General features: G+C 40.7%; 1 protein-coding gene across 4 annotated transcripts in view; it reads right to left on the bottom strand.

Moving 5' to 3' along the window:
* The window catches only part of FHIT (fragile histidine triad diadenosine triphosphatase), a 1,527,031-nt gene extending 1,500,896 nt beyond the window's left edge, over nt 1-26,135 (bottom strand). For 3 of the 4 annotated variants that reach the window (XM_070777130.1, XM_070777129.1, XM_019984926.2), the window contains exon 1: nt 25,957-26,134. The gene's annotated coding sequence lies outside the window, so the exon portion shown is untranslated. Of the gene's footprint in view, nt 1-25,956 lie in introns of all 4 variants that reach the window. The other variant, XM_070777132.1, reaches the window with a different exon arrangement.
* Between the last annotated feature and the right edge of the window lie 346 nt (nt 26,136-26,481).

The following is a 26,481-nucleotide window of genomic DNA, read 5'->3' as shown; positions in this document are numbered from 1 at the left end:
CTAATTGCCTTGCTCTTTCTACACTTTCCTTTATATCCACCATTTTGGGGTAGTATATATGGGCTTGGAGAAATCCACACCATGTCACCTGACCAGTAATCCATAGCAGAGTAATAGGAGGTCAGGCTATGAGATCTAGTGTTTGCTATTGGTTTTCAGCAAATTTACATGGTTCTGTTGAGGATGGAAATTTCTCCTCAAGTGTACCAACAACAAATGTCAACAGGAGCCCTTTTTATTGGAAAGGTCGTATATTTCTATTTCACGTATTTAAAACACTCTCTAACTCAGTTTTTACATCAATTTAAAATAATTGAAATAAAGTTTCACTTTAAAAGTAAAGACGTCTTTGGAATATGGATCTGTTTCCAATCTCGGCAAGTGAAGTAGCCACGTCCACAGTGATCTCTCTTCAAGCTATAACTCTGAATAGATCCAAAATGATAACTATGCTCCATGTCACTTCTAGATATGGTCACGATATAGGAACATTAAGTCCTGAAAGGAGAACAGCGTTTTCATTATTATAACCAAATTTACAATCAGCAAGTTTCAATCAAGTCAACAACATACATGTAGTGTGTGGACACACACACACAAATACGAGTTATAATAAAGATCAGGTTTTTTGAGTTCTTTACACACATCCCCTCATGTATAACACTATAACATATAACATATAACAGATATGAACTCAATTACATATTGAAGAAAGGATGATTAGAGTTCCCTGGTTTTCCTAACAGGCAAAGTCCAAAGTCACAAGCAGTAACTGGAAGAGGCGAGGTGCAAATCCAAGTTTGCCTCCCCCCAGAGCCTATGCTCTACACAACCCAATGGCATATGACGGCATCCGCAAGGGAGACAGCATGAAGGAATTGATTTCTTTTGGCAGTAGTCAAAATATCTTTAAAATATCAGGTATAAAACATTTTCAGTCCACCAGATACTTATTTAATTTTGAAAAATCAATTTTTATGAAGCTGCTCTGAGAAGCAGTTTTGTGTTTGTTAATGCCTGATTATATTCTTGAAAAAGTAGAAGCTTGATGGCAAAAAAAAAATACATTTCTTAAAGTCAAGAAGAAAAACAAGATCCTAACCGGATTGAATTGATAATGTTTGACAGAACACAAATGAATAGAATCTGTAACTTTAACAGGGCTTTGCAGGAGGCATGTTCTAAAACAGTCATATCAAATTCAGAACACAAAAGATTTAACATGCTTATTGCTGTAAACAAAGGCATTTGGTTAAATGAAAGTTCCATCAAAGCTTAATAACCAAATTCAAGTGAACACAAAGTAAGGGGTTATACACTTTCTGCGGTTTCAGTAATAGCTAATCTAATAATGGTAAATGGAGGGTTATTGTTGATTCCTTTGCCTCTGTTTCATAAATTAGATAAAGCAACCTGGCAGTTACAGTACTTTAGAGTTTTATTCGACTAAGTGATTTGAAAGCTATCTTGAAATATAACGAAGTCATGACGTGAATGACTGCTGAACTGTACCTTGTACATTAGTATTTTCGACCAGTGCTAAGTAAGAAGCTTCCTGGGAACTAAAACTGTTCTACAGAGCTCTATTTGTATGTACAGTACCAACGATTTAGAAGGCAAAGCGTTGTTGACACAGTATTATCTGATATTCCGTTGCACCAGGACCAAGCTTGTAAAACACAGACTAGAAGAGCAGTCAAGTGTTATTATTTCTTCTGATCCAAAACAGGAACAATAGAATTTCTCTGGTTAATGGTTTTTCATAGCACATTTCCAGTTTTCTACTATGCTTTATTGATCTGGATACTAAATACTAAATGGTTTTCTTCCCTGGCTAAAGAATACACAAAGCCTATGTCCTGCGTCCAGTGGGAAACACTTCCAAAGGCCCATGGTGGTGGCATCTCAACAGGCAACTAAGGGGTGGTAACATGAACCAAAGCATCTTCCTTACTGAAAAAATGTTCTGGTTGAATCCTGGGCCTTTTGATCACAGAAAATGCTTCCAGAGCCTTTGCACTTGGAGACACGACGCCTGTGGTTCTGAGGGCCGATGAGCTGCCCTTCACAAAAGCAGTCTATTTTCCTGCATTGTCCCCCTGTGCCCTGAAACGGTTACTTTCAATTACTCTGATAGCCCAGGAAGAAAAATATCCCTCTCTTCATATTTCATTCACATAATAAGAATCTGCAAGCTGTTCTGTATGACAGATGAGGACTGTGAGCTGAAGCAACTTGTTCCGCCTGTCAGCCTCCAAGAACCCACAGCAATGAGATACAATCGTGATGACATTACTAGAGAAGAAGTGGGTCAAATACATGGTCACTTTAAAATAGAATGTCAACTGTTCTTTCTACTTCAGTAATTTGATGCAGTGGTACCCAACCCCCACCCCCAAAAAAAGAAAAAGTTAAATAGGAGCTCATTGCTATTAGCTTGGTGTGCGTGCGCACACACACACAAACACAAAGAAATGCAAATATTGTTAAAATTATTGTTTCACATAAGCCCTTAAATGACTTTTGTCAACACCAGTCAACAAAAATTCACTAAGCATCTTCTATGGGCCAGACACTGATGTAGGGAAAGTGTTGAAAACAGACACAGCCCCTGCCTCATAGAGTTTACAGTCTGGAAATAAAGGACAAGTTGTAGTAAGGTGATTGAAACTGATATAACGAAATTTTCAAATGAAGTACAAGGGGGCTTATAAAACAAGAACTAACAGTCTTACCAGTCAGAATAAGTTATCCTGTAGAAGAGACCTTTAAGCTAAGACCTCAGGTAGAAATAGTAGCCAAGTAATGAGTGAGGGGGAGGCATTCCAAGCAGAGGACTTTCTCTACAAAATGTTTCCTTTCAAACAAATTGGGCTTCAAGAGGCAGAAGTATAATGGAATAAATGAAGCCATGGAGTCCACCCCTGAGAATTATTATCTTTTTCTTGTTTTAACCTCTAGTTTAAAAAATTGATTAAAAGAAAAAAAATTAAAGCATTAGTATGCCTCTAGTATGCCTTGGTCCTATCTCATTATGTACAGGCAAAAGTTAGTCAAATGACATCTTCTTGCCGATCTAAATGTTATGGTGGATTTTACTTTAAAAAAAAAAAACCTAATTTGTCTTGGTTAAAACCCATGGGTTATTTTTAAAAACATGTTTTGACAGCAGTGAAACTTGCAGCACATACAACACCAATAGCATAAATTTGTCCAGGGTACAAGTACATGAAAATTAACACAAGTAGTTGGTAAATGGGATTTAAAAAAAAACACTGTTACCAACTTCAGGCCACAACAGGTAGAAACTGAGAAGAAAAAAAACTCTCTTCTCTAACACTTGGTCATGAAAATTCTGATTCATTCTTGCAAAAATTGTACTGGATCATCACTCACATCTGTTAAAAAATACAACTGTTTTCCATGGATTGAACAAAATGGAATGGAGAGAAGAAACACTTGCCCTTTCTACTAAACCCCAGAATGTGACATTTGGACCATTTTTCTTTCCAAATTCAAAATCCATCCCCAGAATCCAAAATCAATAAAATTTGTGTTAGCATAACTGAGACTATATTTGGCCCTAAAAACTCAAGGACTAAGTAAGTCTACTAGTATGGCAGAGTTTTCCTGTGTTTTTTTCTTTGTCTTTGGCTATTAACTACCAGAAATGACCTTTAGCACCTGCTCTAAAGTAAATACAACCTAGAAGTACTTTAAAAAATATGGAGTACAAACCATGAGAATTAAAAGTCCCTTTCTACCCCATTACTTACATCTTACCAAGAGTTCAGTCTAGAAGTCATGAAGAAGAAGACTGACCAAATCAGAAAGTACCTACAGGATGGCAACCGGAACAGTGGGGCTTCTGAACTTCACATAAGGAACAACTGAAGTACTTGGGGAATATTCACCTAGAGAAAAGCAGTAAGAGATATGAAAACTGCTTCCATAACTTCTATGGAAATTCAGTGATTAAAGCCATTTCATTTTACTGAGTACTTCCTCTGTACAATGCAAAGAAGAAACAACCCTGAGTGAATAAGCCTTAGTCCTTTACTACCATGTGGAGTAGAAAATGGACTTTCTCTGCAGCATTTCACAGGATATGATCTACCAGGGAAGAGCACAGATTCTGGAATCAGAGCCCTAGACTCAAAGTCTGTTGTGAGCTAAATGGTAGCCCCCCAAAGATACATCTCCATCAAATCTCTGGAGCCTGCAAGTGTTACCTGTTTCAGAAAAAGTATTTTTGCAGATAGAGCTATGAATCTTGACATGAGGTCATTTTGGATTATCTGGGTGGGCCCTAAGAATAATGACTAGTGTTCTTGTAAGAGAAAGACAGAGATTTGACAGAGAAGAGGAGAGAAAATACAGAGAAGGGCAAGTGAAGGACATTTGTTATGGAGCCACAAGCTAAAGGATGCTCAGAGCCATCTGAAGCAGGAAAAGGCAAGGAAGGATTCTTCCCTAGAGCCTCTCAAGGGAGCATACAATACATCTGGCATTCTGTAACAATGAATTCATCACAAAGCAACATAAGACATAATTTTCTATAGGAGCCATCATCCCTTGGATGAGAATGGAGGGGTTACTCTTTACCCAAACTAAAACATGAAAATATCTCACAATCACAACTGGGAGACAAGGACAAACCAGCAGTTCTTCAAAGAGGATAAACCTACCTGCACAGTTCCCTCCCCTCTTAGATAAGAATATTTCAGACACTGCCAACTATACCTGGGAGGCTAAGTCCAAATGTGCAGCCAGCCAGGCAGTAGGTCTAGGAAATTCAGAGGAAGCTGCTTACTCCTATTTGTGGTCTAGCTGCAGGGCCAGAATAAAATGGTTCACTTGGGCCTGGTTTCCCTAAAAAGACACAGGTTTCAAATACACCTAGACAGGAGAACAGACAAATAAAACTATGGAATATTCACATAATGGAACATATACAGCAGTCAAACCAAATAAAGCAAGATACAGAACAGTGTGCTATTTTTTGTGTAAGAAAGGAAGGGAAATAATTTATATACATATTTGCCTGAATGCATTAAAAAATACTGAAAGGATGCAAAAAAACCTAGTCAGAGTGGTTAACATATAAGAGAAATGGGGGCAGACATGAGAGTATGGGGACAGGAACAAGAGTAAAATTTCACTTTATGCCTTTTGTATTGTTTAGGTTTTTGAATCAGAAAAATATACTACCAACTCAAAAAAAAAAAGTCCATGAAAAGTAAGAAATTAAAAAAAGGTTATAACAACTCATGTTGCTGGTAGTAAATAAAATAGTCCATTTGAAGAGGGCACTTTGATAATATAAATCAAGGACCATAAAATTGGCATTTCCTTGGGCCCACTGATTCCACTTCTGAAAGGAATTTATCTAAGGATATAAGATTTGTGTACACACACACACATTCACACAGATGTTCAATGCAGTATTATTTGTCACAGTTAATTTTTTTTTTCAAATCTACATGTAAAATAATAGCAATTCAGTGAAATAAATCATCAAACATTCAAACAAATGTGGGATATCCAGCTGTTAAAAATTATACTATAAAATACAGACTGTAAAGACTACTCAGAGATACAGAAAAATAATATGCATAGTGTATTTTTTAAATTATTCATAGAATTTCCAGTGAAATATTTAAACCATCTACCCAGTGCAAGGCAGTGAGATAGATGCCGATTTTAAAAGCCAGTTATGAGGCAGTACATAAATTTTAAATCTCACTTTTTGTGCATTTTTAACTAAACTAGAAAGATAAACACCAAAATGAGAGTAGTGATTACCTCTGGATGGTAAGATTGTAGGTGAGATATATTTCCTATACTGAACATATATTACTTCTGCAAAAAGAGAAAAAGCACCACTTTCTAAAATCAGGCTAACAACTCCCAGAATCAAAAATGTGTCTCATTCATCTGTCTCATACCCCTTCCCTGACTCCCAGAACACAAACATGATACCTGCCTCACCCACAGCCATCTTATGACCATTTAGAAAAGACCAAGAACACTGCAGACACACTCTCCTTAACATCTCTGAGTGCTGAACTAAAGCCACAGCCACCACACATTTCTAAATTTCTTTTATGTATGTGTGTGTGTGTGTGTATATATATATATATTTTTTTTTTTTTTTCATTTGGCTGCACTGGGTCTTAGCTGTGGCAGGCGGGATCTTTAGTTGTGGCATGTGAGAACACTTGGTTGCACATTGTGGGATCTAGCTCCCTGATCAGGGATTGAACCCAGGCCTCCTGCATTGCAAACAGTCTTAGCCACTGAACCATCACAGAAGCCCCCCAAATTTCTTATTATGTGGAAGAAATAATTCCCTACTTTTTAAAGCCACCATAAGTCAAGTTTTCTGTTACTTGCAGCTGAAAGAATTCGGAGCTGACAGTTAAAGTATTAAATACAGGATATGTTAAGGCTGGTACCAGAAACCCAACATGTTTATTTTGATCCATGAGTAGACTCTGAAGACTGATGTTGTTAACGTCCCACCAGCTTCCTGATCCGTAGTTTTTTCTCTGAAGTTCTTGGGAAACGGAGCCCAAGAGATGCTGTTAGTGGGGATTCTAGGTGCATAGGGGAGCACTGCCTACAGTGAAGGAAAACCAAACAGTTACTCCTACAGCGTACCATATAACTCAGCATTTCCAATTCTGAGAATATATCCTAAGAAAAGAATCATAGATGTGATTATAAATATATGCAAATATTCCTCACTAACATACATCAGAGAGCTTCCCAGATGGCCCAGTGATTAAAAAATCATGCCTGCCAATTCTGATGTGGGTTCAATCCCTGTATTGGGAAGATCCCCTGCAGGAGGAAATGGCAACTCACTCCAGTATTCTTGCCTGGAGAATCCCAAGGACAGAGGGAGCCTGGTGGGCTACAGTCCATGGAGTTGCAAAGAGGCAGACACAACTTCGTGAGTAAACAACAACAACAAACATATATTGGAAGCAGAGGTGGGGAAACCTACTATTAAACAATTAGGGTAAGTTGCAGGTTCTAACAGAAAGAGTACTTCAGTAAACAGATAACACAACAATATATAACCTGTGATCCCAATTTAGAAAACTAACAGAAAAAATACACATATGCAATAAAAAAAGACGGAAATGGGTATTCATTAAAATATTGATAGTGCTATCATAAGGGGACAAAATGCCAATATTACTTTATTTTTTGCATTTTTGTCTTTTTTTATTTTCGAAAATGAATTAATTTTCTTACGCAGTTGGTAAGAAAAAAATTTTTTTTTCAAATAGCACCTTCTGATAGAGTAATCTGGGCCCTCTGACCAAGATGCTGGCCTCATCGACAGTAACTCTGTCTAGCATTTGTCTGCAGATCCAAAGGAGTTAACAAGAAACAATTTATTTTTGTGTTTTAAAAATAGACTGATGCCAACAGCTGCAAGCTAAGCTACAGAGAGAGATAAAGAAATCTTGTTTCCAAGTGAATTTGCATTATATAAATGCAATATGTTTTAATTCCATAAATACAGTTTTGACGCTGCCAATTTGAGAAAAATATTGATATTTCCTTAAATAAGTCTATTTCATATTGAAATTCATCCCCTTACATGAAATGGAATGATCCTACAAACAATAAGAATGAATATTAATCTGCTATGTCATTGGTAAAAAGCAAGTCCATTTATATCCTTGTCTTGGTCCATCAGACTTCATTAATACAGAAAGAATAGCCACCCAGCAGGTTTGACCTCTTGACTAGCTGAGGACGGGTAGAACTCAAGCTCTCTCCCATGTCAAATGATAGGGTCCAAGTCTCAGCACTACCACTTGCCAGCTGGGTGTCCTGAAGCATATATTTAACCTCTCTGTTTCAGTTTTCTTATCTGTAAAAAATAGAGGAGAGTATCTATTCCCTAGAGTTGCTGTGAGGATGAAATGAGAGAATCCCCACAAGGGCTTAGTTTAGGGCTTGGCCCATAGTAACCTGATAAAAAGTAAGGTCTCTTCTAACTAATATATGTCATCCATATGTGGAAATACATCATGGACCTGGAACATTAGTTTTTTTGTTTTTCACTTTTAGCAAAATAATTCTTGTTAACTAATAGTTTAAATAGTTTAGCTCAAATGGAAATACATAGACTTTGGGGGGTGGGAATCTCTTGCTTCCTTTCTTCCAACTTTCCAGCTGTCATCCCAGAAGTATCATGTTCCACTGTTTTAGTTGTCTTCTATTTTTCCATTTCTCCACTGTATATATATTACCTTTGTTCCCAGTTTTATTGAAAGATAATTGATATATATCACTGTATGAATTTAAGGTATACAGCATGGTGGTTTGATTTACATCTACTGTGAAATGATAACCATAAGTAGATTTAGTTAGCATCCATTATCTCATAAAAATACAATAAAAAGAAAAAAAATAAATTTCTCCTTGTGATGAGAACTTAGTGTCTATTCTATTAAAAACCTTCCCATATACCATAGAGCTCTGCCAACTATAATCATCATGTTCTGCATTATAACCCTAATACTTGTTTATTGTACAATTGAAATTTGCACCTTTGATAATGACAAATCTGATCTTTTCCTGTGAGTTTGGTGTAGGTTTGCAATGGGGGAGGGGTGCAGCTTTCCTTTTTTTTTTCTTTTTTTAACATTCCACATGTAAATGAGATCATACAGGATTTGTCTTTGTCTGACTTTATTTCACTTAGTATAATGCCTTCAGTATCCATTAATGTATCAGAAATGGTAGAATTTCTTCATTTTTTATGGCTTAATAATATTCCATTGTATTATAATACCAAAATTTCTTTATCTATTCATCCACCAGTGGCCACTTTGGTTGTTTCCATATCTTGGCTATTATAATGCTGCTATGAACATGGGAATGTAGATATCTTTTCCAGTTAGTGTTTTTGTTTCCTGTGTATGTATATGGAACATTTGATGCTAAAGAGACTACAGCATCCAGGTTTAAGAGTTCATGTTGGATACATATAGCTTACTTCTAAGTACAGTTTTGACATTGTTTACTGTTCCGTATGATAAATGAGATGCTTAGGGAAAACGTGGAATCTTTTAAACAACTGGGAAATGTGCTTCAGCACATGTATTAGAGAAGGTAATTACTCCCAATCACCTTTTCTTATCTAGTTCTTTTTTTAAGATATTGCAACTAATTAAAAAAAAATGATAGCGAAAATAACTGCTACTGTGTATCTGGTATTTTATACCAGGAAGTATCCCATGTGTTTTCATGTATTATCTCATTTAACCCTCACAATTAACCAATAAGATAGATTCTCTTATTATCTCTATTTTTTAGAAAGAAAAAACTGAATCATAAAGAGATGGAAAAGTGCTGAGTCAAGATATAAACATAATAATTACAGTAACAACATAATAACATAATAATGACATCAAAATAGCAGCATCATTAAATTCCTGTGATGTGTCAAACAGCACTGAATGCTTTCACAATCATCTCCTATTTACAACAACCTTGAACTATTTCCATTTAGTGGATGAGAAAACTGAGTACTTAAATAAATTAGCTAAGGCAAGATGCAGGTCTGTCTGGCCTCAAAGACTGTCTCTCCAGGCAAATGCCTTGGCAGAGGGTAGCAGGAAGGCTTATCAGATCCCTGAAGCTCTCCACCTGGTCATAGGATGTTGGAGAGCCCAGGACTTCAGAATTATCAGATCCAAGTCCCTCACTTGAAAGGTGTGGGAAGGGAGGCCCAGAGAGAGAGAGGACAAAACTTGCATAAGGCAGTGAAAGAGCCAGAACTAAAACCCAGGTCTCCCGACCTCCACCAGGACTGTGTTTTTGCGGTGACGTGGTGAGGCCCTCTCACGCTGAGTCAGCCATCTCAGACACTGAAAGCAGGAAGGGGGGACCCTGACAGCTGCAGGGGTGGCACCAGTCTGTCCTCTCTCCCTCTGCTCCCTCCTGACCATGCGGGATGATGTACATGGTCCTGGCACAGTCAGAACTAGATAGAGTAGAGAAGCAAAGCCAGGAGGCACCCTGGTGCCCTTCCATAATCTACCCAGAGCCAACTTCCCAACATGATTCTCCTAAAATAGATAAAAATCAATGGAGAAGGATTGGTTCAGACGTATCTGGGTCTCCCTTACAGACATAAAACACAACAAAGCCCAGGTCTTTGAATCAGCAAATCCCCTGAATTTTTTCTGACTAAATGCACATCTTTCCTAGTTTGTGTACTGGATAAAAACAAACTGCCTTATACAGAAATCTTAAAAAGAGACTTTTGGAGGTGCTGAATTAAAATTCATCCAGGATTATGTAATCCTTGAAATACAACAGTTGTTTGCTCTGCTTTGATTTCTAAGCTTTCTTTTGATGACAAATATTAATATTTATCATTTTTCTGATGTTGGGCTAATGAGAATCTTAAGTGTCTCACTTCTTAAGTGAGAAGGATTTAAATACTACAGCATGGTAGATGTGTTTTCTAACTTACAGTTCTTTGTATTGAATGTCAACCAGCATTTATTTTTTTGTGTGCTGAAACCTGGACAGTTGTTCACCAACATTTTTGGTAAACTTTATATGGTGGGAACCACTAGCCTCTCCATTTATTTCATTGCCAAATATGAGACTTGCCCCCAAAACGCAATAAAATGAGAAACATCTAGCTATGACCTTCAAAGTGAAAACTAGTATAACTACTTGACAGGAAATAGACAGAGCAAAATTCTAGATTTAATGACAGTGCCCACAGGTAATTTATTGAGTGCTGACTACACATCAGGCACTGTGCAAGGCGGTTTTTATATCAACACATCTCATGAATCCTCACAAAAACTCTTAAGAGTTAAGTAGTATTATCATCTTTGTTTTACAGAAAAACGAGACTCAGAGAGGTTGAGTACTTTGCTCAAGATTACACAGCTAATGAGAAGGAAAGCCAGCAGTCAGCGCTCAGAACCAGACAGTAGGCTCCTCTCCATACTCCCTTCCTATGAGCCCCTCCTTGACTCCCCAGCATTTGACAATTCTTATTACCCACACAACATCAATGACCCATCTGTTTGGAGCAGCAGCCACAGCATGACCCAGACTTTCAGATCTTGATGGTAATGAGGAGCCAAAACTCATTCTGTCTACCATGGGCCAGGGGATAGGACCAATGAGGTCCCTGCCCTCAGATAGCAAACTTTCTCAAGAGGGAAAAGAGATAATATTAATACAATATACAAGGTGTAATCTCCAATAAGGAGAGGAAATGAGTTTCTGTACATGTTCAGAGAAATAGTAAGAGGAACTTAGGTCTGAAACTGCTGTAGATTTTACTTACTATACTCTCCATTCTGGTATGACCTAAATCAAATCCCTTATGATTATGCAGTGGAAGTGACAAATAGATTCAAGGGATTAGATCTGCTAAGACAGAGTGCCTGAAGAACTATGGACAAAGATCTGTGACATTGTACACGAGAAAGTGATCAAGACCATCCCCAAGAAAAAGAAATGCAAAAAGGCAAAATGGTTGTCTGATGAGGCCTTATAAATAGTTGAGAAAAGAAGAGAAGCGAAAGGCAAAGGAGAAAAGGAAAGATATACCCATCTGAATGCAGAGTTCCAAACAATAGCAAGAAGAGATAAGAAAGCCTTCCTCAGTGATCAATGCAAAGAAATAGAGGAAAACAATAGAATAGGAAAGACTATAGAGATCTCTTCAAGAAAATTAGAGATAGCAAGGGAACATTTCATGCAAAGATGAGCACAATAAAGGACAGAAATGGTATGGATCTAACAGAAGCAGAAGATATTAAGAAGAGTTGGCAAGAATACACAGAAGAACTATACAAAAAAGATTTCAATGACACAGATAACCATGATGGTATGATCGCTCACCTAGAGCCAGACATCCTGGAATGTGAAGTCAATGGGCCTTAGGAAGCATCACTACAAACAAAGCTAGTGGAGGTGATGGAATTCCAGTTGAGCTATTTCAAATCCTGAAAGATGATGCTGTGAAAGTGCTGCACTTAATATGCCAGCAAATCTGGAAAACTCAGCAGTGGCCACAGGACTGGAAAAGGTTAGTTTTCATTCCAATCCCAAAGAAAGGCAATGCCAAAGAATGTTCAAACTACTGCACAATTGCAATTATGCTAGCAAACTAATGCTCAAAATTCTCCAAGCCAGGCTCCAACAGTACATGAACCCAGAACTTCCAGATTTCAAGCTAGATTTAGAAAAGGCAGAGGAACCAGATATCAAATTGCCAACATCCATTGGATCACAGAAAAAGCGAGAATTCCAGAAAAACAACTACTTTTGCCTTATTTATTTTTTTTTTTTTTTACTTTTGCCTTATTGACTACACCAAAGCCTTTGACTGTGTGGATCACAACAAACTGTGGAAAATTCTTAAAGATATGGCAGTACCAGACCACCTGACCTGCCTCCTGAGAAATCTGTATGCAGGTGAAAAAGTAACAGTTAGAATTGGACATGGAACAATGGACTGGTTCCAAATTGGGAAAGGAGAACGTCAAGGCTGTATATTGTCTTGATGAAGGTGAAAGAGGAGAGTAAAAAAGCTAGCTTAAAACTCAACATTCAAAAAACGAAGATCATGGCAGCCAGTCTCATCATTTGATTGCAAGTAGATGCAGAAACAATGGAAACAGTGACAGACTTCATTTTGGGAGGCTCCAAAATCACTGCAGATGCTGACTGCAGCCATGAAATTAAAAGACACTTGCTACTTGGAAGAAAAGCTATGACCAACCTAGATAGCATGCTAAAAAGCAGAGACATTACTTTGTTGACAAAGGTCCATCCGATCAAAGCTATGGTTTTTCCAGTAGTCATGTATGGATGTGAGAGATGGATCATAAAGAAAGCTGAGCGCTGAAGAACTGATGCTTTAGAACTGTGGTGTTGGAGAAGGCTCTTGAGAGTCCCTTGGACTGCAAGGAGATCCAACCATTCCATCCTAAAGGAAATCAGTCCTGAATATTCACTGGAAGGACTGATGCTGAAGCTGAAACGCCAATACTCTGGCCACCTGATGTGAAGAACTGACTCATTGGAAAAGACCCTGATGCTGGGAAAGATTGAAGGTAGGAGGAGAAGGGGACGACAGAGTATGAGATGGTTGGATGGCGTCACTGACTCAATGGACATGAGTTTGAGTAAGTTCTGGGAGTTGGTGATGGACAGGGAAGCCTGGCGTGCTGCAGTCCATGGGCTCACAAAGAGTTGGACACGACTGAGCCACTGAACATAAACACTGAGAACAGACTTGTGGTTGTCAAGGGAGAGGGGATGTGGGAAAGCAATGGAGTGGGAGTTTGGGATTAGCAAATGCAAACTATTATATATAGAATGGATAGACAACAAGGCCCTACTGTATAGCATGGGGGACTATATTCAATATTCTGTGATAAACCATAATGAAAAAAAAATACAAAAAAATATAATATCAGATCAGATCAGTCGCTCAGTCATGTCTGACTCTTTGCGACCCCATGAATCGCAGCACGCCAGGCCTCCCTGTCCATCACCAACTCCTGGAGTTCACTCAGACTCACGTCCATCAAGTCAGTGATGCCATCCAGCCATCTCATTCTCTGTCGTCCCCTTCTCCTCCTGCCCCCAATCCCTCCCGGCATCAGAGTCTTTTCCAATGAGTCAACTCTTCGCATGAGGTGGCCAAAGTACTGGAGTTTCAGCTTTAGCATCATGTAATTTAACTTATTTAACTTACATGCAGAGTACATTATGAGAAATGCTGGGCTGGATAAAGCACAAGCTGGAATCAAGATTGCCAGGAGAAATATCAATAAGTTCAGATATGCAGATGACACCATCCTTATGGCAGAAAGCAAAGAAGAACTAAAGAGTCTCTTGATGAAAGTAAAAGAGGAGAGTGAAAAAGTTGGCTTAAAGCTCAACATTCAGAAAACTAAGATCATGGTATCTGGTCCCATCACTTCATGACAAACAGATGGGAAACAGTGGAAACAGTAACAGACTTTATTTTGGGAGGCTCCAAAATCACTGCAGATGCTGACTGCAGCCACGAAATTAAAAGACACTTGCTCCTTGGAAGAAAAGCTATGACCAAACTAGATAGCATATTAAAAAGCAGAGACATTACTTTGCCAACAGAGGTCCATCTGATCAAAGCTATGGTTTTTCCAATGGTCGTGTATGGATGTAAGAGTTGGACTATAAAGAAATCTGAGTGCCAAAGAACTGATGCTTTTGAACTGTGGTGTTGGAGAAGACTCTTGAGAGTCCCTTGGACTGCAAGGAGATCCAACCATTCCATCCTAAAGGAAATCAGTCCTGAACATTCATTGGAAGGATTGATGCTGAAGCTGAAATGCCAATACTCTGGACACCTGATGTGAAGAACTGACTCATTGGAAAAGACCCTGGTGCTGGGAAAGATTGAAGGTGGGAGGAGAAGGAGACGACAGAGGATGAGATGGTTGGATGGTGTCAGTGACTCAATGGACATGAGTTTGAGTAAGTTCCGGGAGTTGGTGATGGACAGGGAAATCTGGTGTGCTGCAGTCCATGGGGTTGCGAAGAGTCGGATACGACTCAGAGACTGAACTGAACCGAAGAATGTAATATTTATATGTATAAATATTGTTACATTTTACCTACTTCTCAGGTGGTGCTAGTGGTAAATAATATGATTGCTAATGCAGGAGACCTAAGAGACACAAGTTCGACCCCTGGGTTAGGAAGATCCTCTGAAGAAGGGAATGGCAACCCACTCCAGTATTCTTGCCTGGAGAATCCCACGGACAGAGGAGTATGGTAGGTTACAGTCTATAGGTTCACAAACAGTCGGACATGACTATATAAATATATATATACACACACACATATATCTGAATCATTTTGTTGTAGAGCAGAAATTAACCTAACATTGTAAATCAACTCTATTTTAACTTCAAAAAAATAGTATGGGAACACAGTGGAAGCTCTAAGGATCTAGAACACTGCTATTCCAAGGGTGACCCATGGTCCCACATCTGCAGCACCTGGGAGCCAGCTAGAAGTGCAGAAGCTTCTGGCCAAACCACGCTTGCGTATAATTCCAGGAAGGCCCTGACACACAAGGGCTGGACTCAGCTGTTTCATCTGCACTAGGAAGCCAAACACAGCTAATTCCTCTGGGCCAGGGAGACCTTGGTCTGTTGCCTTGTGGAAGTTCAAGAGATGAGAGGAAGTGGTAGCTTAGAGGAAGCATTCTGTCCTGCAAACAGAGGCCAGAGAGGGCCTCAGCTGCAGATTTATCTGTGGCCGCTGTCTACTGGCCTTGCTTTTACCCCCTCAGCTGGCAGAACCCAACTGGGAGCCACCTGTTGTTTTTGTAGCCCCAGCATCACTTCCCTGTTGATGAAGGCATCAACACTTCACAGTAATCAGGCCTCTCTGTGTGTAGAGCCATGTAAGCTGTGCCCAGCACAACCTCAGAGGCACCATCTACATGCATATTTGTGGAATGAAAAACCAAAACACCACCTTGCCTTCCCCTCCACCCAACCATCCTCTTGTTGATTTACCCCTTCCATGCCCTCCGCATTTGTTTCTCTCTTTCCCTTTCTGTCTCCCTTGTGTCTCTGTCTCTCCCTCCCGCTTTCCCCTGACCTCCTGCAGATTACTACCTCTTCCTTCACTAGGCTTGTTCCTGGAAGAGGTTGGACAGAGACTGACGGTACTTCAGGATTTAGAGAAACAATCTTATTCTAGCAGGTTCTAGCCCCTTCCTCTGCCTGTCCTCAGGGCTCCAAGCACACACACAAAATCCAGCCTCGAGGCATCACTCAAGCATCTACTGACATGACCAAATAGGTTCTGTCCTGCAGTGGACGTGGAGGGAAATAGCAGTGAGTTTTTTGTTGTTGTTTTTTTTTAACGGAAGGCACACAAAGGAGACTTCACGTCTTGCAGAAAATAAAAATTTTGTTCTTATCACATAAAACAAACTTAGCAATTAAATGACTGCAGACCATACTCTCCTCCAGCCTGTGCCCAACTAAAATATGCATGCATTAAACCTCATGAGGAAGCACTGATACTTCAACATTATCTATGATGGGTTTTAGTTCCAAGAGCTGTGAGCCTGAGAAACTGAAAAATACACTGAATTTTAATGGAACTCTGATTTTTAATAAAAATAAATAAATCCATAATGAGGAACACTAGTAAACACAAAATGATTCAGGGTCTTTTAAGTTCCAGAATACGGTCATTGAGTGCCTTCTGTGAACCTCTTAACCAGTTTCTCAATTTTCTTTTCTTTTCCTTCTTATTTATCATTATAAGAAAACCTTAGGATACATGTAAATTCACCCCAAATATGTAATATTTAAATTGTATTAAATCCTTCAGCAAATCACTTTTCCCTTATTTTTCCCTCAAATTTAGAAAAAGCTTAGATTTTTTTGCCATCAAATTAAGAGTCAATTGCTGCAAGAAATATACTTCTTTGCCCATAAAGCTCAAATTTTTACAAATGATTGGAATAAGTTCAGCACTTCACATGTGAGACATGAGCAAAAACAGTGGAAATAAAGGAAGCCTATTTCACTTAGTATTCAAAACTATTTGAATATTCAAAAGCCTATTTCACCTAGTATTCAAAACATGATAAGGAAACATGGAGCAGGATGCAAAATGTGGTTTTTTACTAGTAACACCAAGAATAAAACCAAAGCTGCCATGTACTGAATGCCAATTACTGTATCAAGCACAATAACCCTTTCCAGGGGTGACCTCATTCAAAATTTAAAACATGATTAAAGCAACAGAAATTATTACCCCCCCCTCCCCCCGCCCCGCCATTTCACAGAGAATAAGGAAACTGAGGCTCAAAGAAATTAGGTCATTTTCCCCAATGTCACACAGCAAGTAAGTGATAAAACCAAGTTTAGAATTCAGGTCTTCTGCTCTCTAGAGTCCACTCTCTTAATGATCTCTCACCTAGAACACTGAAGAATCTCCTAAGTACCTGCTTGCTACTCAAAGTATAGTCCATGGACCAGCAGCATCAGCCTGTTAGAAACACTGAATTTCTGGCCCACTGAATTTCTGATTCTGCTGAATCAGTCTACACATTTCAGAAGTAGCAGGAGATTCAAATATACGTTAAAGAAACACAGGCCTATCTGCTTTTCTCACATCAACTATGACCTCTCAGAAATTCATCATCTATACTGCACCCAAACTCTTTAAAAAATAAATCAAATAATTTTATTTGTCCCCTTAAGATTTCCCTGGTAGCTCAACTGGTAAAGAATCCACCTGCAATGCAGAAAATCCCGGTTCCATTTTGGGTTGGGATGATCCCCTAGAGAAGGGATAGGCTACCCAAGGCTATAGGATACCAGCCTATCAGGTATTCTTGGGCTTCCCTGGTGGCTCAGCTAGCAAAGAATCCTCCTACAATGAGGGAGACCTGGGTTCAATCCCTGGGTTGAGAAGATCCCCTGGAGAAGGGAACTGCTACCCACTCCAGTATTCTGGCCTGAATGTGGACTGTACAGTTCATGGGGTCACAAAGAGTCAGACACAACTGAATGGCTTTAAAAAAAAAAAGATGTTTAAACGGTCTCACAAATACCTTTGAATAAAGTTTGGAATTCTTTTACAATACAGGTAACTGGACTCTGCAAACTATCACCCATGCCTGCCTCTGCAGCCTCATCTCTCCCTTTCAATGATTTGTATTTCCCAAGCACAGAGACCTTTCTGCTTATCAAGTCCCAACACACTCTATCCTCCTTCCTTCTCTCCTTCAAGTTCTTCACTGCTTAGGATATACAACCAGGATCACCTCTGTGTCAGTAGCATTCAAGGCTGCATCTCCAACACATAGCAGTGCAGCGCCTGGCACACAGCTAGAAGCAGGGTAAATGTGCTCAGTAACTACATTAAGATAACCCGACTGGGGGCCTTGACTGTTTCCTTCATTCCTCTTCTCTTTGCTCTTGCTATGGTCTTCATTTTGTTGGTGGTGCTTTAATATTTATTTAATTGGCTGCGCTGGGCCTTAGTTGCAGCACGTAGGATCTTTAGTTGCAGCACGTAGGATCTTTAGTTGCAGCATACAGAACTCTTAGTTGTGGCATGCGGGATCTAATCCCCTGAAAACCAGGGATTAAACCCAGGCCCTTTGCACTGACTGTGGAATCTTAGTCACAGAACCCCAGGGAAGTCCCCTATGATCCTCATTCTGTTTCTCCTTTCCTGTCCCCTATATCACCGGTTTTCTGGGACTTCCCTAGTGGTCCAGGGGTTAAATCTCTGCGTTTCCACTGCAGGGGGTGTCAGTTCAATGCCTAGTGGGGGAATTAAGATCCCACATGCTGCCTGGCCAAAAAGAAAAAGAGCAAACCCCTTTTCCGTCAGTAACCTCATGACCATTGAAGTTGTCAGCTTTAGAAAGTAGCACTGCCGTGTCCACATGGCCATTGCCCTGGGCTTACTCATCAGCTAGATGACAACTGCTTCACTTTAACCCTGAGGCTCCTGAGATAGGCCCAGTCCTTTCTAGAAGTGGACACAAGGCCCCACTGACAGTCAGCCGCTTTTCAACCCCAGATTTCACATATAGATGAAACCAGAGATCAGGCACCTCTCAGCAGGCAATGCAGAGCCAAAAGCTTCACTATCTGCCTACGCAAGAGAGTTTCACTGGGCTGACAAGATGGGTTATCAAGCGTTGCAGTTAACTACACTCTTTTCCTGAAGATTGATTTATTTTTGGTTCTACTGGGTCTTTGTCTGCATGCAGGCTTTCTCTAGTTGTGGCTGGGGTGGGGACGTCTACTCTTTGTTGCAATGCATGGGCTTCTCACTGCAGTGGATTCTCTTGTTGTAAAACACAGGCTGTAGGCGCAGGGCCTTCTTGGTTGCAGCACAGGGGCTCAGTAACTGTGGCTCCTGGGCTCCAGAGCACTGGCTCAGTAGTTGTGGCACACGGGGCTTAGTTGCTCTGTGGCATGTGGGAACCTGAACAACTAGAAATCAAACCAGTGAGCCCTGCATTGGCAGGCAGATTCTCAACCACTAGACCACCAGGGAAGCCCTAACTTCATATTTTATATGTGTTCACCAAGCTTGCTACTCTAAGAAAACAAATGACAGACACTTTTATAAAATAGGGATCTACCTCTAGTTTAAACCTTGAGTAAATATATTTTCATAAACAACTTTACATTAATAATAACAAAAATAAGATCTATTCATCTATTGAATGCAAGCTACTGAGTGCCTGAAAATATACTCAAAGCTTTAAACACACTATCTTATTTAATTTTTATCATCACTTTATAAGGTACAAGTGCTTATTATCCCTATTTTACAGAAGAGGAAACCAAAGGTTTAGTAACATGCTGAAGAGGCAGGGCTGGGATTTGAATCACAGGCTTCAGACTACTCTCTGTGCTTTGCTATTTGAATCACTTTCTCATCTTAGAAGTCACAGACCTGGACATTCCCAAAGAAACAATCCCTCAGAGGATGACCTCAAAGGCTGAAATTTTTCTCTGCAATGTAGACATTGAAAGCAACCTGCTACAGCTAATATTTCAAAGCTGCACTTCAACATTAAAAGAGAAAACTGAGATTCAAGGGGGAAATGTGGGAACAGAGCTCAAAGGTGCTTATGAATGCAATTCCACAAATACTTTTTCAGTGTCTACCAGTGGTCAAGCAGTATGCTGGAAGATGATTGATCAGACTGTCATTTAGACAAAAGCTGGTGGGACAGGGGTGATGAGCAGAACATGTCCCATAGTGACTATCTCAGGAATGTTTAGCCAGTAATTTAAAAAACTGCTGCTTTAATTTTTATATGTATTTATTAATATTTGGCTATGCATGGTCTTAGTTGCGGCATGCAAGATCTAGTTCCCTGATCAGAGGATGAACCCAGGCACCCTGCTTTGGGAGCACAGACTTTCAGTCACTGGACCACCAGGGAAGTCTCTAGAACTGCTACTTTATTATCTAATCATGAAAAAACCATCTTTCAGACATGACAGGTGAGAATCATCTACTTTATTATCTGTGAATACATAACTGAAAGGACCAATGTGTCTTCTAAAACAAAAGTTTTGTATAATTCAAACAACTCATGTGTTCATTTATGATAACCTGTATTAAAGGATTCGATTTCAAATGTATGTGAATGCAAACACAATGTCAGATTTTGTTATCATGTCTCAAAGGACAAAAGAGAAAAAAACAACAGCCAAAACAAGACTAAATTCCCAAAATACAAAAGGAACATCCTGAAGCTGCATGTACATAAAAAGACAGGGACACAGAAACATTTCCTAAAGCATTCCACCAAAAATTATAGGAACAAGGCAAGGACAAGGGTATTAAATAAAAGAAAGCATGAGCCTAAAAGGTTACATCATACAGTACTATGGGGGCTTCCCTCATGGTCAGACAGTAAAGAATCTGCCTGCACTGCAGGAGACCCAGGTTCGACCCCTGGGTTGGGAAGATGCCCTGGTGAAGAAAATGGCAATCTACTCCAGTATTCTCCCTGGAGAGTCCCATGGACAGAGGAGCCTGGTGGGCTACAGTCCATGGGATCAAAAAGAGTCAGACATGAATGAATGACTAATACCACCACAGCTACTACTACTACTACAGGACTATGAGGCCTCCAGAACCCTGTCTCCTTGCAGAACCAGAATATTTCTGACAAAGACATGATATGAGGACTGGGAAACATGATGTACCTCACTCCCCTCATTTTTTTTACTTCCCTAATTTTTAAAATGAAAAAGTTAATTAGTTCATAAGGTCATTCTAGCCCTACCCCTTAGCTACTTTTCATCCATAAGGCCCTATATCTAAAGGGAGATGAGCATATAAAAATACTCAAAAAACACTTACTGAATTAATGAAATATTACAACCTTACCAATAATAAGGGTGGGCGCAAGGAGGGCCGAGAGGAGCAACTCCATGTTCAAGGTCAGGAGGGGAGGCTGTGAGGAGGTACCCCTCATCCAAGGTAAGGAGCAGTGGTTGTGCTTTGCTGGAGCAGCCGTGAAGAGATACTCCACGTCCAAGGTAAAAGAAACCCAAGTGAGATGGTAGGTGTTGTGAGAGGGCATCAGAAGGCAGACACACTGAAACCATAATCACAGAAAACTAGCCAATCTGATCACACGGACCACAGCCTTGTTTAACTCAATGAAACTAAGCCATGCCATATGGGGCCACATTTCATTATAGGGGATTGGAATGTTAAAGTAGGAAGTCAAGGAACATCTGGAGTAACAGGCAAATTTGGCCTTGGAATACGGAATGAAGCAGGACAAAGGCTAATAGAGTTTTGCCAAGAGAACGCATTGGTCATAGCAAACACCCTCTTCCAACAACACAAGAGAAGACTCTACACATGGACATCACCAGATGGTCAACACTGAAATCAGATTGATTATATTCTTTGCAGCCAAAGATGGAGAAGCGCTATACGGTCAGCAAAAACAAGACCGGGAGCTGACTGTGGCTCAGATCATGAACTCCTTATTGCCAAATTCAGACTTCAACTGAAGAAAGTAGGGAAAACCACTAGACCATTCAGGTATGACCTAAATCAAATCCCTTACAATTATACAGTGGAAGTGAGAAATAGATTTAAGGGACTAGATCTGATAGACAGAGTGCCTGATGAACTATGGACAGAGGTTCATGACATTGTACAGGAGACAGGGATCAAGACCATTCCCAAGAAAAAGAAATGCAAAAAAGTAAACAGGCTGTCTTGGAGGCCTTACAAATAGCTGTGAAAAGAAGAGAAGTGAAAAGCAAAGGAGAAAAGGAAAGATACAAGCATCCGAATGCAGAGTTCCAAAGAATAGCAAGGAGACATAAGAAAGCCTTCCTCAGCGATCAATGCAAAGAAATAGAGGAAAACAAGAAAATGGGAAAGCCTAGAGAGCTCTTCAAGAAAATTAGAGATACCAAGGGAACATTTCATGCAAAGATGGGCTTGATAAAGGACAAAAATGGTATGGACCTAACAAGCAGAAGATATTAAGAAGAGGTGGCAAGAATACACAGAAGAACTGTACAAAAAAGATCTTCACAACCAAGATAATCATGATGGTGTGATCACTCACCTAGAGCCAGACATCCTGGAATGTGAAGTCAAGTGGGCCTTAGAAAGCATCACTACGAACAAAGCTAGTGGAGGTGATGGAATTCCAGTTGAGCTATTTCAAATCCTGAAAGATGATGCTGTGAAAGTGCTGCATTCAATATGCCAGCACATTTGGAAAACTCAGCAGTGGCCACAGGACTGGAAAAGGTCAGTTTTCATTCCAATCCCAAAGAAAGGCAATGCCAAAGAATGCTCAAACTACCACACAATTGCACTCATCTCACACGCTGTAAAGTCATACTCAAAATTCTCCAAGCCAGGCTTCAGCAATACATGAACCGTGAACTTCCAGATGTTCAAGCTGGCTTTAGAAAAGGCAGAGGAACCAGAGATCAAATTGCCAACATCTGCTGGATCATGGAAAAAGCAAGAGGGTTCCAGAAAAACATCTTTTTCTGCTTTATTGACTATGCCAAAGCCTTTGACTGTGTGGATCACAATAAACTGTGGAAAATTCTGAAAGAGATGGGAATACCAGACCACCTGACCTGCCTCTTGAGAAACCTGTATGCAGGTCAGGAAACAACAGTTACAACCGGACATAGAATAACATACTGGTTCCAAATAGGAAAAGGAGTACGTCAAGGCTGTATACTGTCACCCTGCTTATTTAACTTATATGCAGAGTACATCATGAGAAACGTGAGGCTAGAAGAAGCACAAGCTGGAATCAAGATTGCCAGGAGAAATATCAATAACCTCAGATATGCAGATGACACCACCCTTATGGCAGAAAGTGAAGAGGAACTAAAAAGCCTCTTGATGAAAGTGAAAGAGGAGAGTGAAAAAGTTGGCTTAAAGCTCAACATTCAGAAAACTAAGATCATGGCATCTGGTCCCATCACTTTATGGGAAATAGATGGGGAAACAGTGTCAGACTTAATTTTGGGGGCTCAAAATCACTACAGATGGTGACTGCAGCCATGAAATTAAAAGACGCTTACTCCTTGGAAGGAAAGTTATGACCAACCTAGATAGCATATTCAAAAGCAGAGACATTACTTTGCCAACAAAGGTCAGTCTAGTCAAGGCTATGGTTTTTCCAGTGGTCATGTATGGATGTGAGAGTTGGACTGTGAAGAAAGCTGAACGCCGAAGAATGCTGATGCTTTTGAACTATGGTGTTGGAGAAGACTCTTGAGAGTCCCTTGGACTGCAAGGAGATCCAACCAGTCCTTTCTAAAGGATATCAGTCCTGGGTGTTCATTGGAAGGACTGGTGCTGAAACTGAAACTCCAATACCTGGCCACCTCATGCGAACAGTTGACTCACTGGAAAAGACCCTGATGCTGGGAGGGACTGGGGACAGGAGGAGAAGGGGATGACAGAGGATGAGATGGCTGGATGGCATCACCGACTCGATGGCCATGAGTAAACTCCGGGAGTTGATGTTGGACAGGGAGGACTAGCATGCTGTGTTTCTTGGGGTAGCAAAGAGTCGGACATGACTAAGCGACTGAACTGACCAATAATAAGAAACAAGACTTCACAACAATCGGTACTGGTCTGTGGCCTAAAAGAACAAGTTAGGAGAGAAACCATTATATAAACAGCTTCACATCTCGTGTTCCTGCTAGTTGACTGTTGGTAGAATGAAAATAACCCAGGACTTGGAAAGAAAACATTTAGATCTAGTCTCATGTCTGACATAAACCAACTGTGTGACCTCTGGCAAACTGCTTTACTACCTGGGCCAGTTACCTGTTCTCTAAAATAAGGGTATTATAAAACTATTTATAGCTAACATTTGTGAAACGTGTACTATATGACAGGACTGTTCTGATTTTTGCCTCAGATAAATGAAGCGATACCATTTAGTGTCTAACTACAAAGACAACATGGTACAATGGAAAGATTCCATACTCTCAAAGGCTGGGCTCCCTGTACGTTTTTCTAAGCAGAGACTGTCAAAAAGACAGGGTTACAATGTTGGTACTTCTATTCACTTCCATTCACTAGCAAGAGAAGGGGACGACAGAGGATAAGTTGATTGGATGGCATTACCGACTCAATGCACATGAGTTTGAGCAAGTTTGGCAAGTTGGTGATGGATTGGGAAGCCTGGCACGCTGCAGTCCGTGGGTCCCCTGGGGTGCAGAGTCGGACTCGACAGAGCGACTGAACTGAACTGAACTGATTCACTAGATGAGTCAACTTCGCCACATTGCTTAATTTTCCTAGCCTTAGATTTCTAACATGGAAAATGCACATGACAATGGCCGTTCCTCTCATATAGCTCTTGAGAAGATTAAACTATAATAACTAAAAGTAATGTCTATTTATAAGACAGATATTACATTTTATTACTAGATGTGTGACCGCAGACAATTCATCTTCCCAAGTTTTTTTACTCATCTACAGATATGAGATATAGTATTCACTATTTGCAAACATGCATATCCCTACCTAATATACTTAGAAGAGCGTATACAAGAATCTCCTATACTTAATACTTGAAGAACGTAAACAATCAACAAAAACATATTTACTAAACCTATCGCAATAGACTCGGCTCAAGATTGGCAGCCAAAAACGCAGCGCCAAGTGGAAGTCGTAGTTCCGCGTCAAGGAGCTGCTCCACGCAACGGCTGAAGTGAAACTTCATCTACCAGGAGACACCTCACCACGCCAAATGGCAGGCTGGGAGGTGGAGTACCAGCCCACCGGGAAGCAAGAAGAGGGACTGCAACTCCCAGAAGCCTCCGCGGTCCGGGCCGCCGGCGAGAAGATGGAGCCAGAAAGTGGAGAGTTCAGGTACACCTTAACAGATGTGCGCTGGGGCCGCCTGCGGCAGTCCGGAACCCGGCAAGTTTCAGAGCCTTTCTAAAACAACCTCTGGCCGTACTTTGTGCTGGTTTGCAGCACGTTTTTCAGAGACCCACAGTAATAAAGCTGTAAGTTTGCAAGGGGCAAGCTTTCACAGGCAAGACTTCATTTACATTTCAACTCCTGGCAGCTCCTTAGGCCACTTGGGCAGGGAGCGTTGAGCTCTTTTTTCCTAGGTATGCACTGTGAGTGGCTGGTCATACAGCAAAGGCAGAATTTGATCCTAGAGAGGAGGCTGCAAATCCAGCTCGTTTCACTGACCGACCTTTTTTTCCCTACACGAACATACCTTTAAAATCCCCACATGTTTTCATACATTAAGCCATAAAAAGATGTAAGGAAGTCCAACAAAGTACTGATTTTTCTCCTCTTATAATGAATTATTTTTTTGTGTTTCTTAAATATTAAATGTAAAACTGTCTCCCAAAATATTGCCTGCCCTGTACCCTGCTCGGCTCTTCTGGACACGTGTTCAAACCACCCCCCTCCACCGCGGGAACCAAGAGCTGGGTGTTTTAACACTGACCGTTAGCTGTTGCAGCAGAAGGTCCTGCTACTTAACAGTGAAACTGAAAACGATCTAAAGTGACCAGTGCCAACTACACCACCGGACCGGGAGCTGGGGCCTCCCTGGAACCGCTGGCGTGACCCCATGCCTCAGTTTACCCACTTATAAAATACAGCAGAAGAGGAGCAGGTTAGGATTAGGGCCAATGCTCAGGAACAAGCCATGTAAAGGCTCGGTGACGTGGGAAGGTCCTCTGGACAGACCCCCACCACGTCCCAACTAGCTGCGAGGACCCAGTTAGACTCCGCCCCACTGGGCCGCCGGAGTAAGGACCAGACGCGTGTGGAAACCCGGGCCTGCGCCACAGAAACGCTGTTCGACTTGGGCTTGCCCACAGCCCCTACCTTCCAAGATCTTGGCAGCTGAGAAGTAAAGGCAGAGGGAGGGAGCGCGGGGCAGGAACAGCGCCTGGGCTTGTGCCCACGGGGGTGGCTGCCTGACGTTCCCGGGAGCAGAGGGCAAAAAGTCCCGCGACTGGACGGAACAGAGCAGGGACTACAACTCCCAGATGCCTGTACAGTATGGAAGGGACCCAAGATGGCTACCCGTCCGGGGATAGGGCCGCGGGCCAATAGGCGCAGAGCACGCGCCTTCACCAGGCCAATCAGAAGCTATAGTAACAAAATCCCTGTTTAGGGGTCGGGAACACCGTCCCTCTCTGAAGAGAAGCTGAGGTGAGAATCTCCTCATTAAGAGTTTCGTCATAGTTCACACAGTTTTTTTTTTTAACCAAATGTAAAAAGTAACATCATTCTTTAGGCTGTGCTATATTTTTGTTTCCTTCTTTCCTCCCAAATGCGTTCAACTTACTCCCCTCACTATTCCTCACTCTGAATTTCCTCTCACTTCCTCGCCTCATTCCGGATCTT

This window comes from Bos indicus, chromosome 22 (assembly GCF_029378745.1).
Source record: "Bos indicus isolate NIAB-ARS_2022 breed Sahiwal x Tharparkar chromosome 22, NIAB-ARS_B.indTharparkar_mat_pri_1.0, whole genome shotgun sequence".
In the NCBI taxonomy this organism is placed as follows: domain Eukaryota; kingdom Metazoa; phylum Chordata; class Mammalia; order Artiodactyla; family Bovidae; genus Bos; species Bos indicus.
This window is presented reverse-complemented; position numbering and strand designations above follow the sequence as displayed.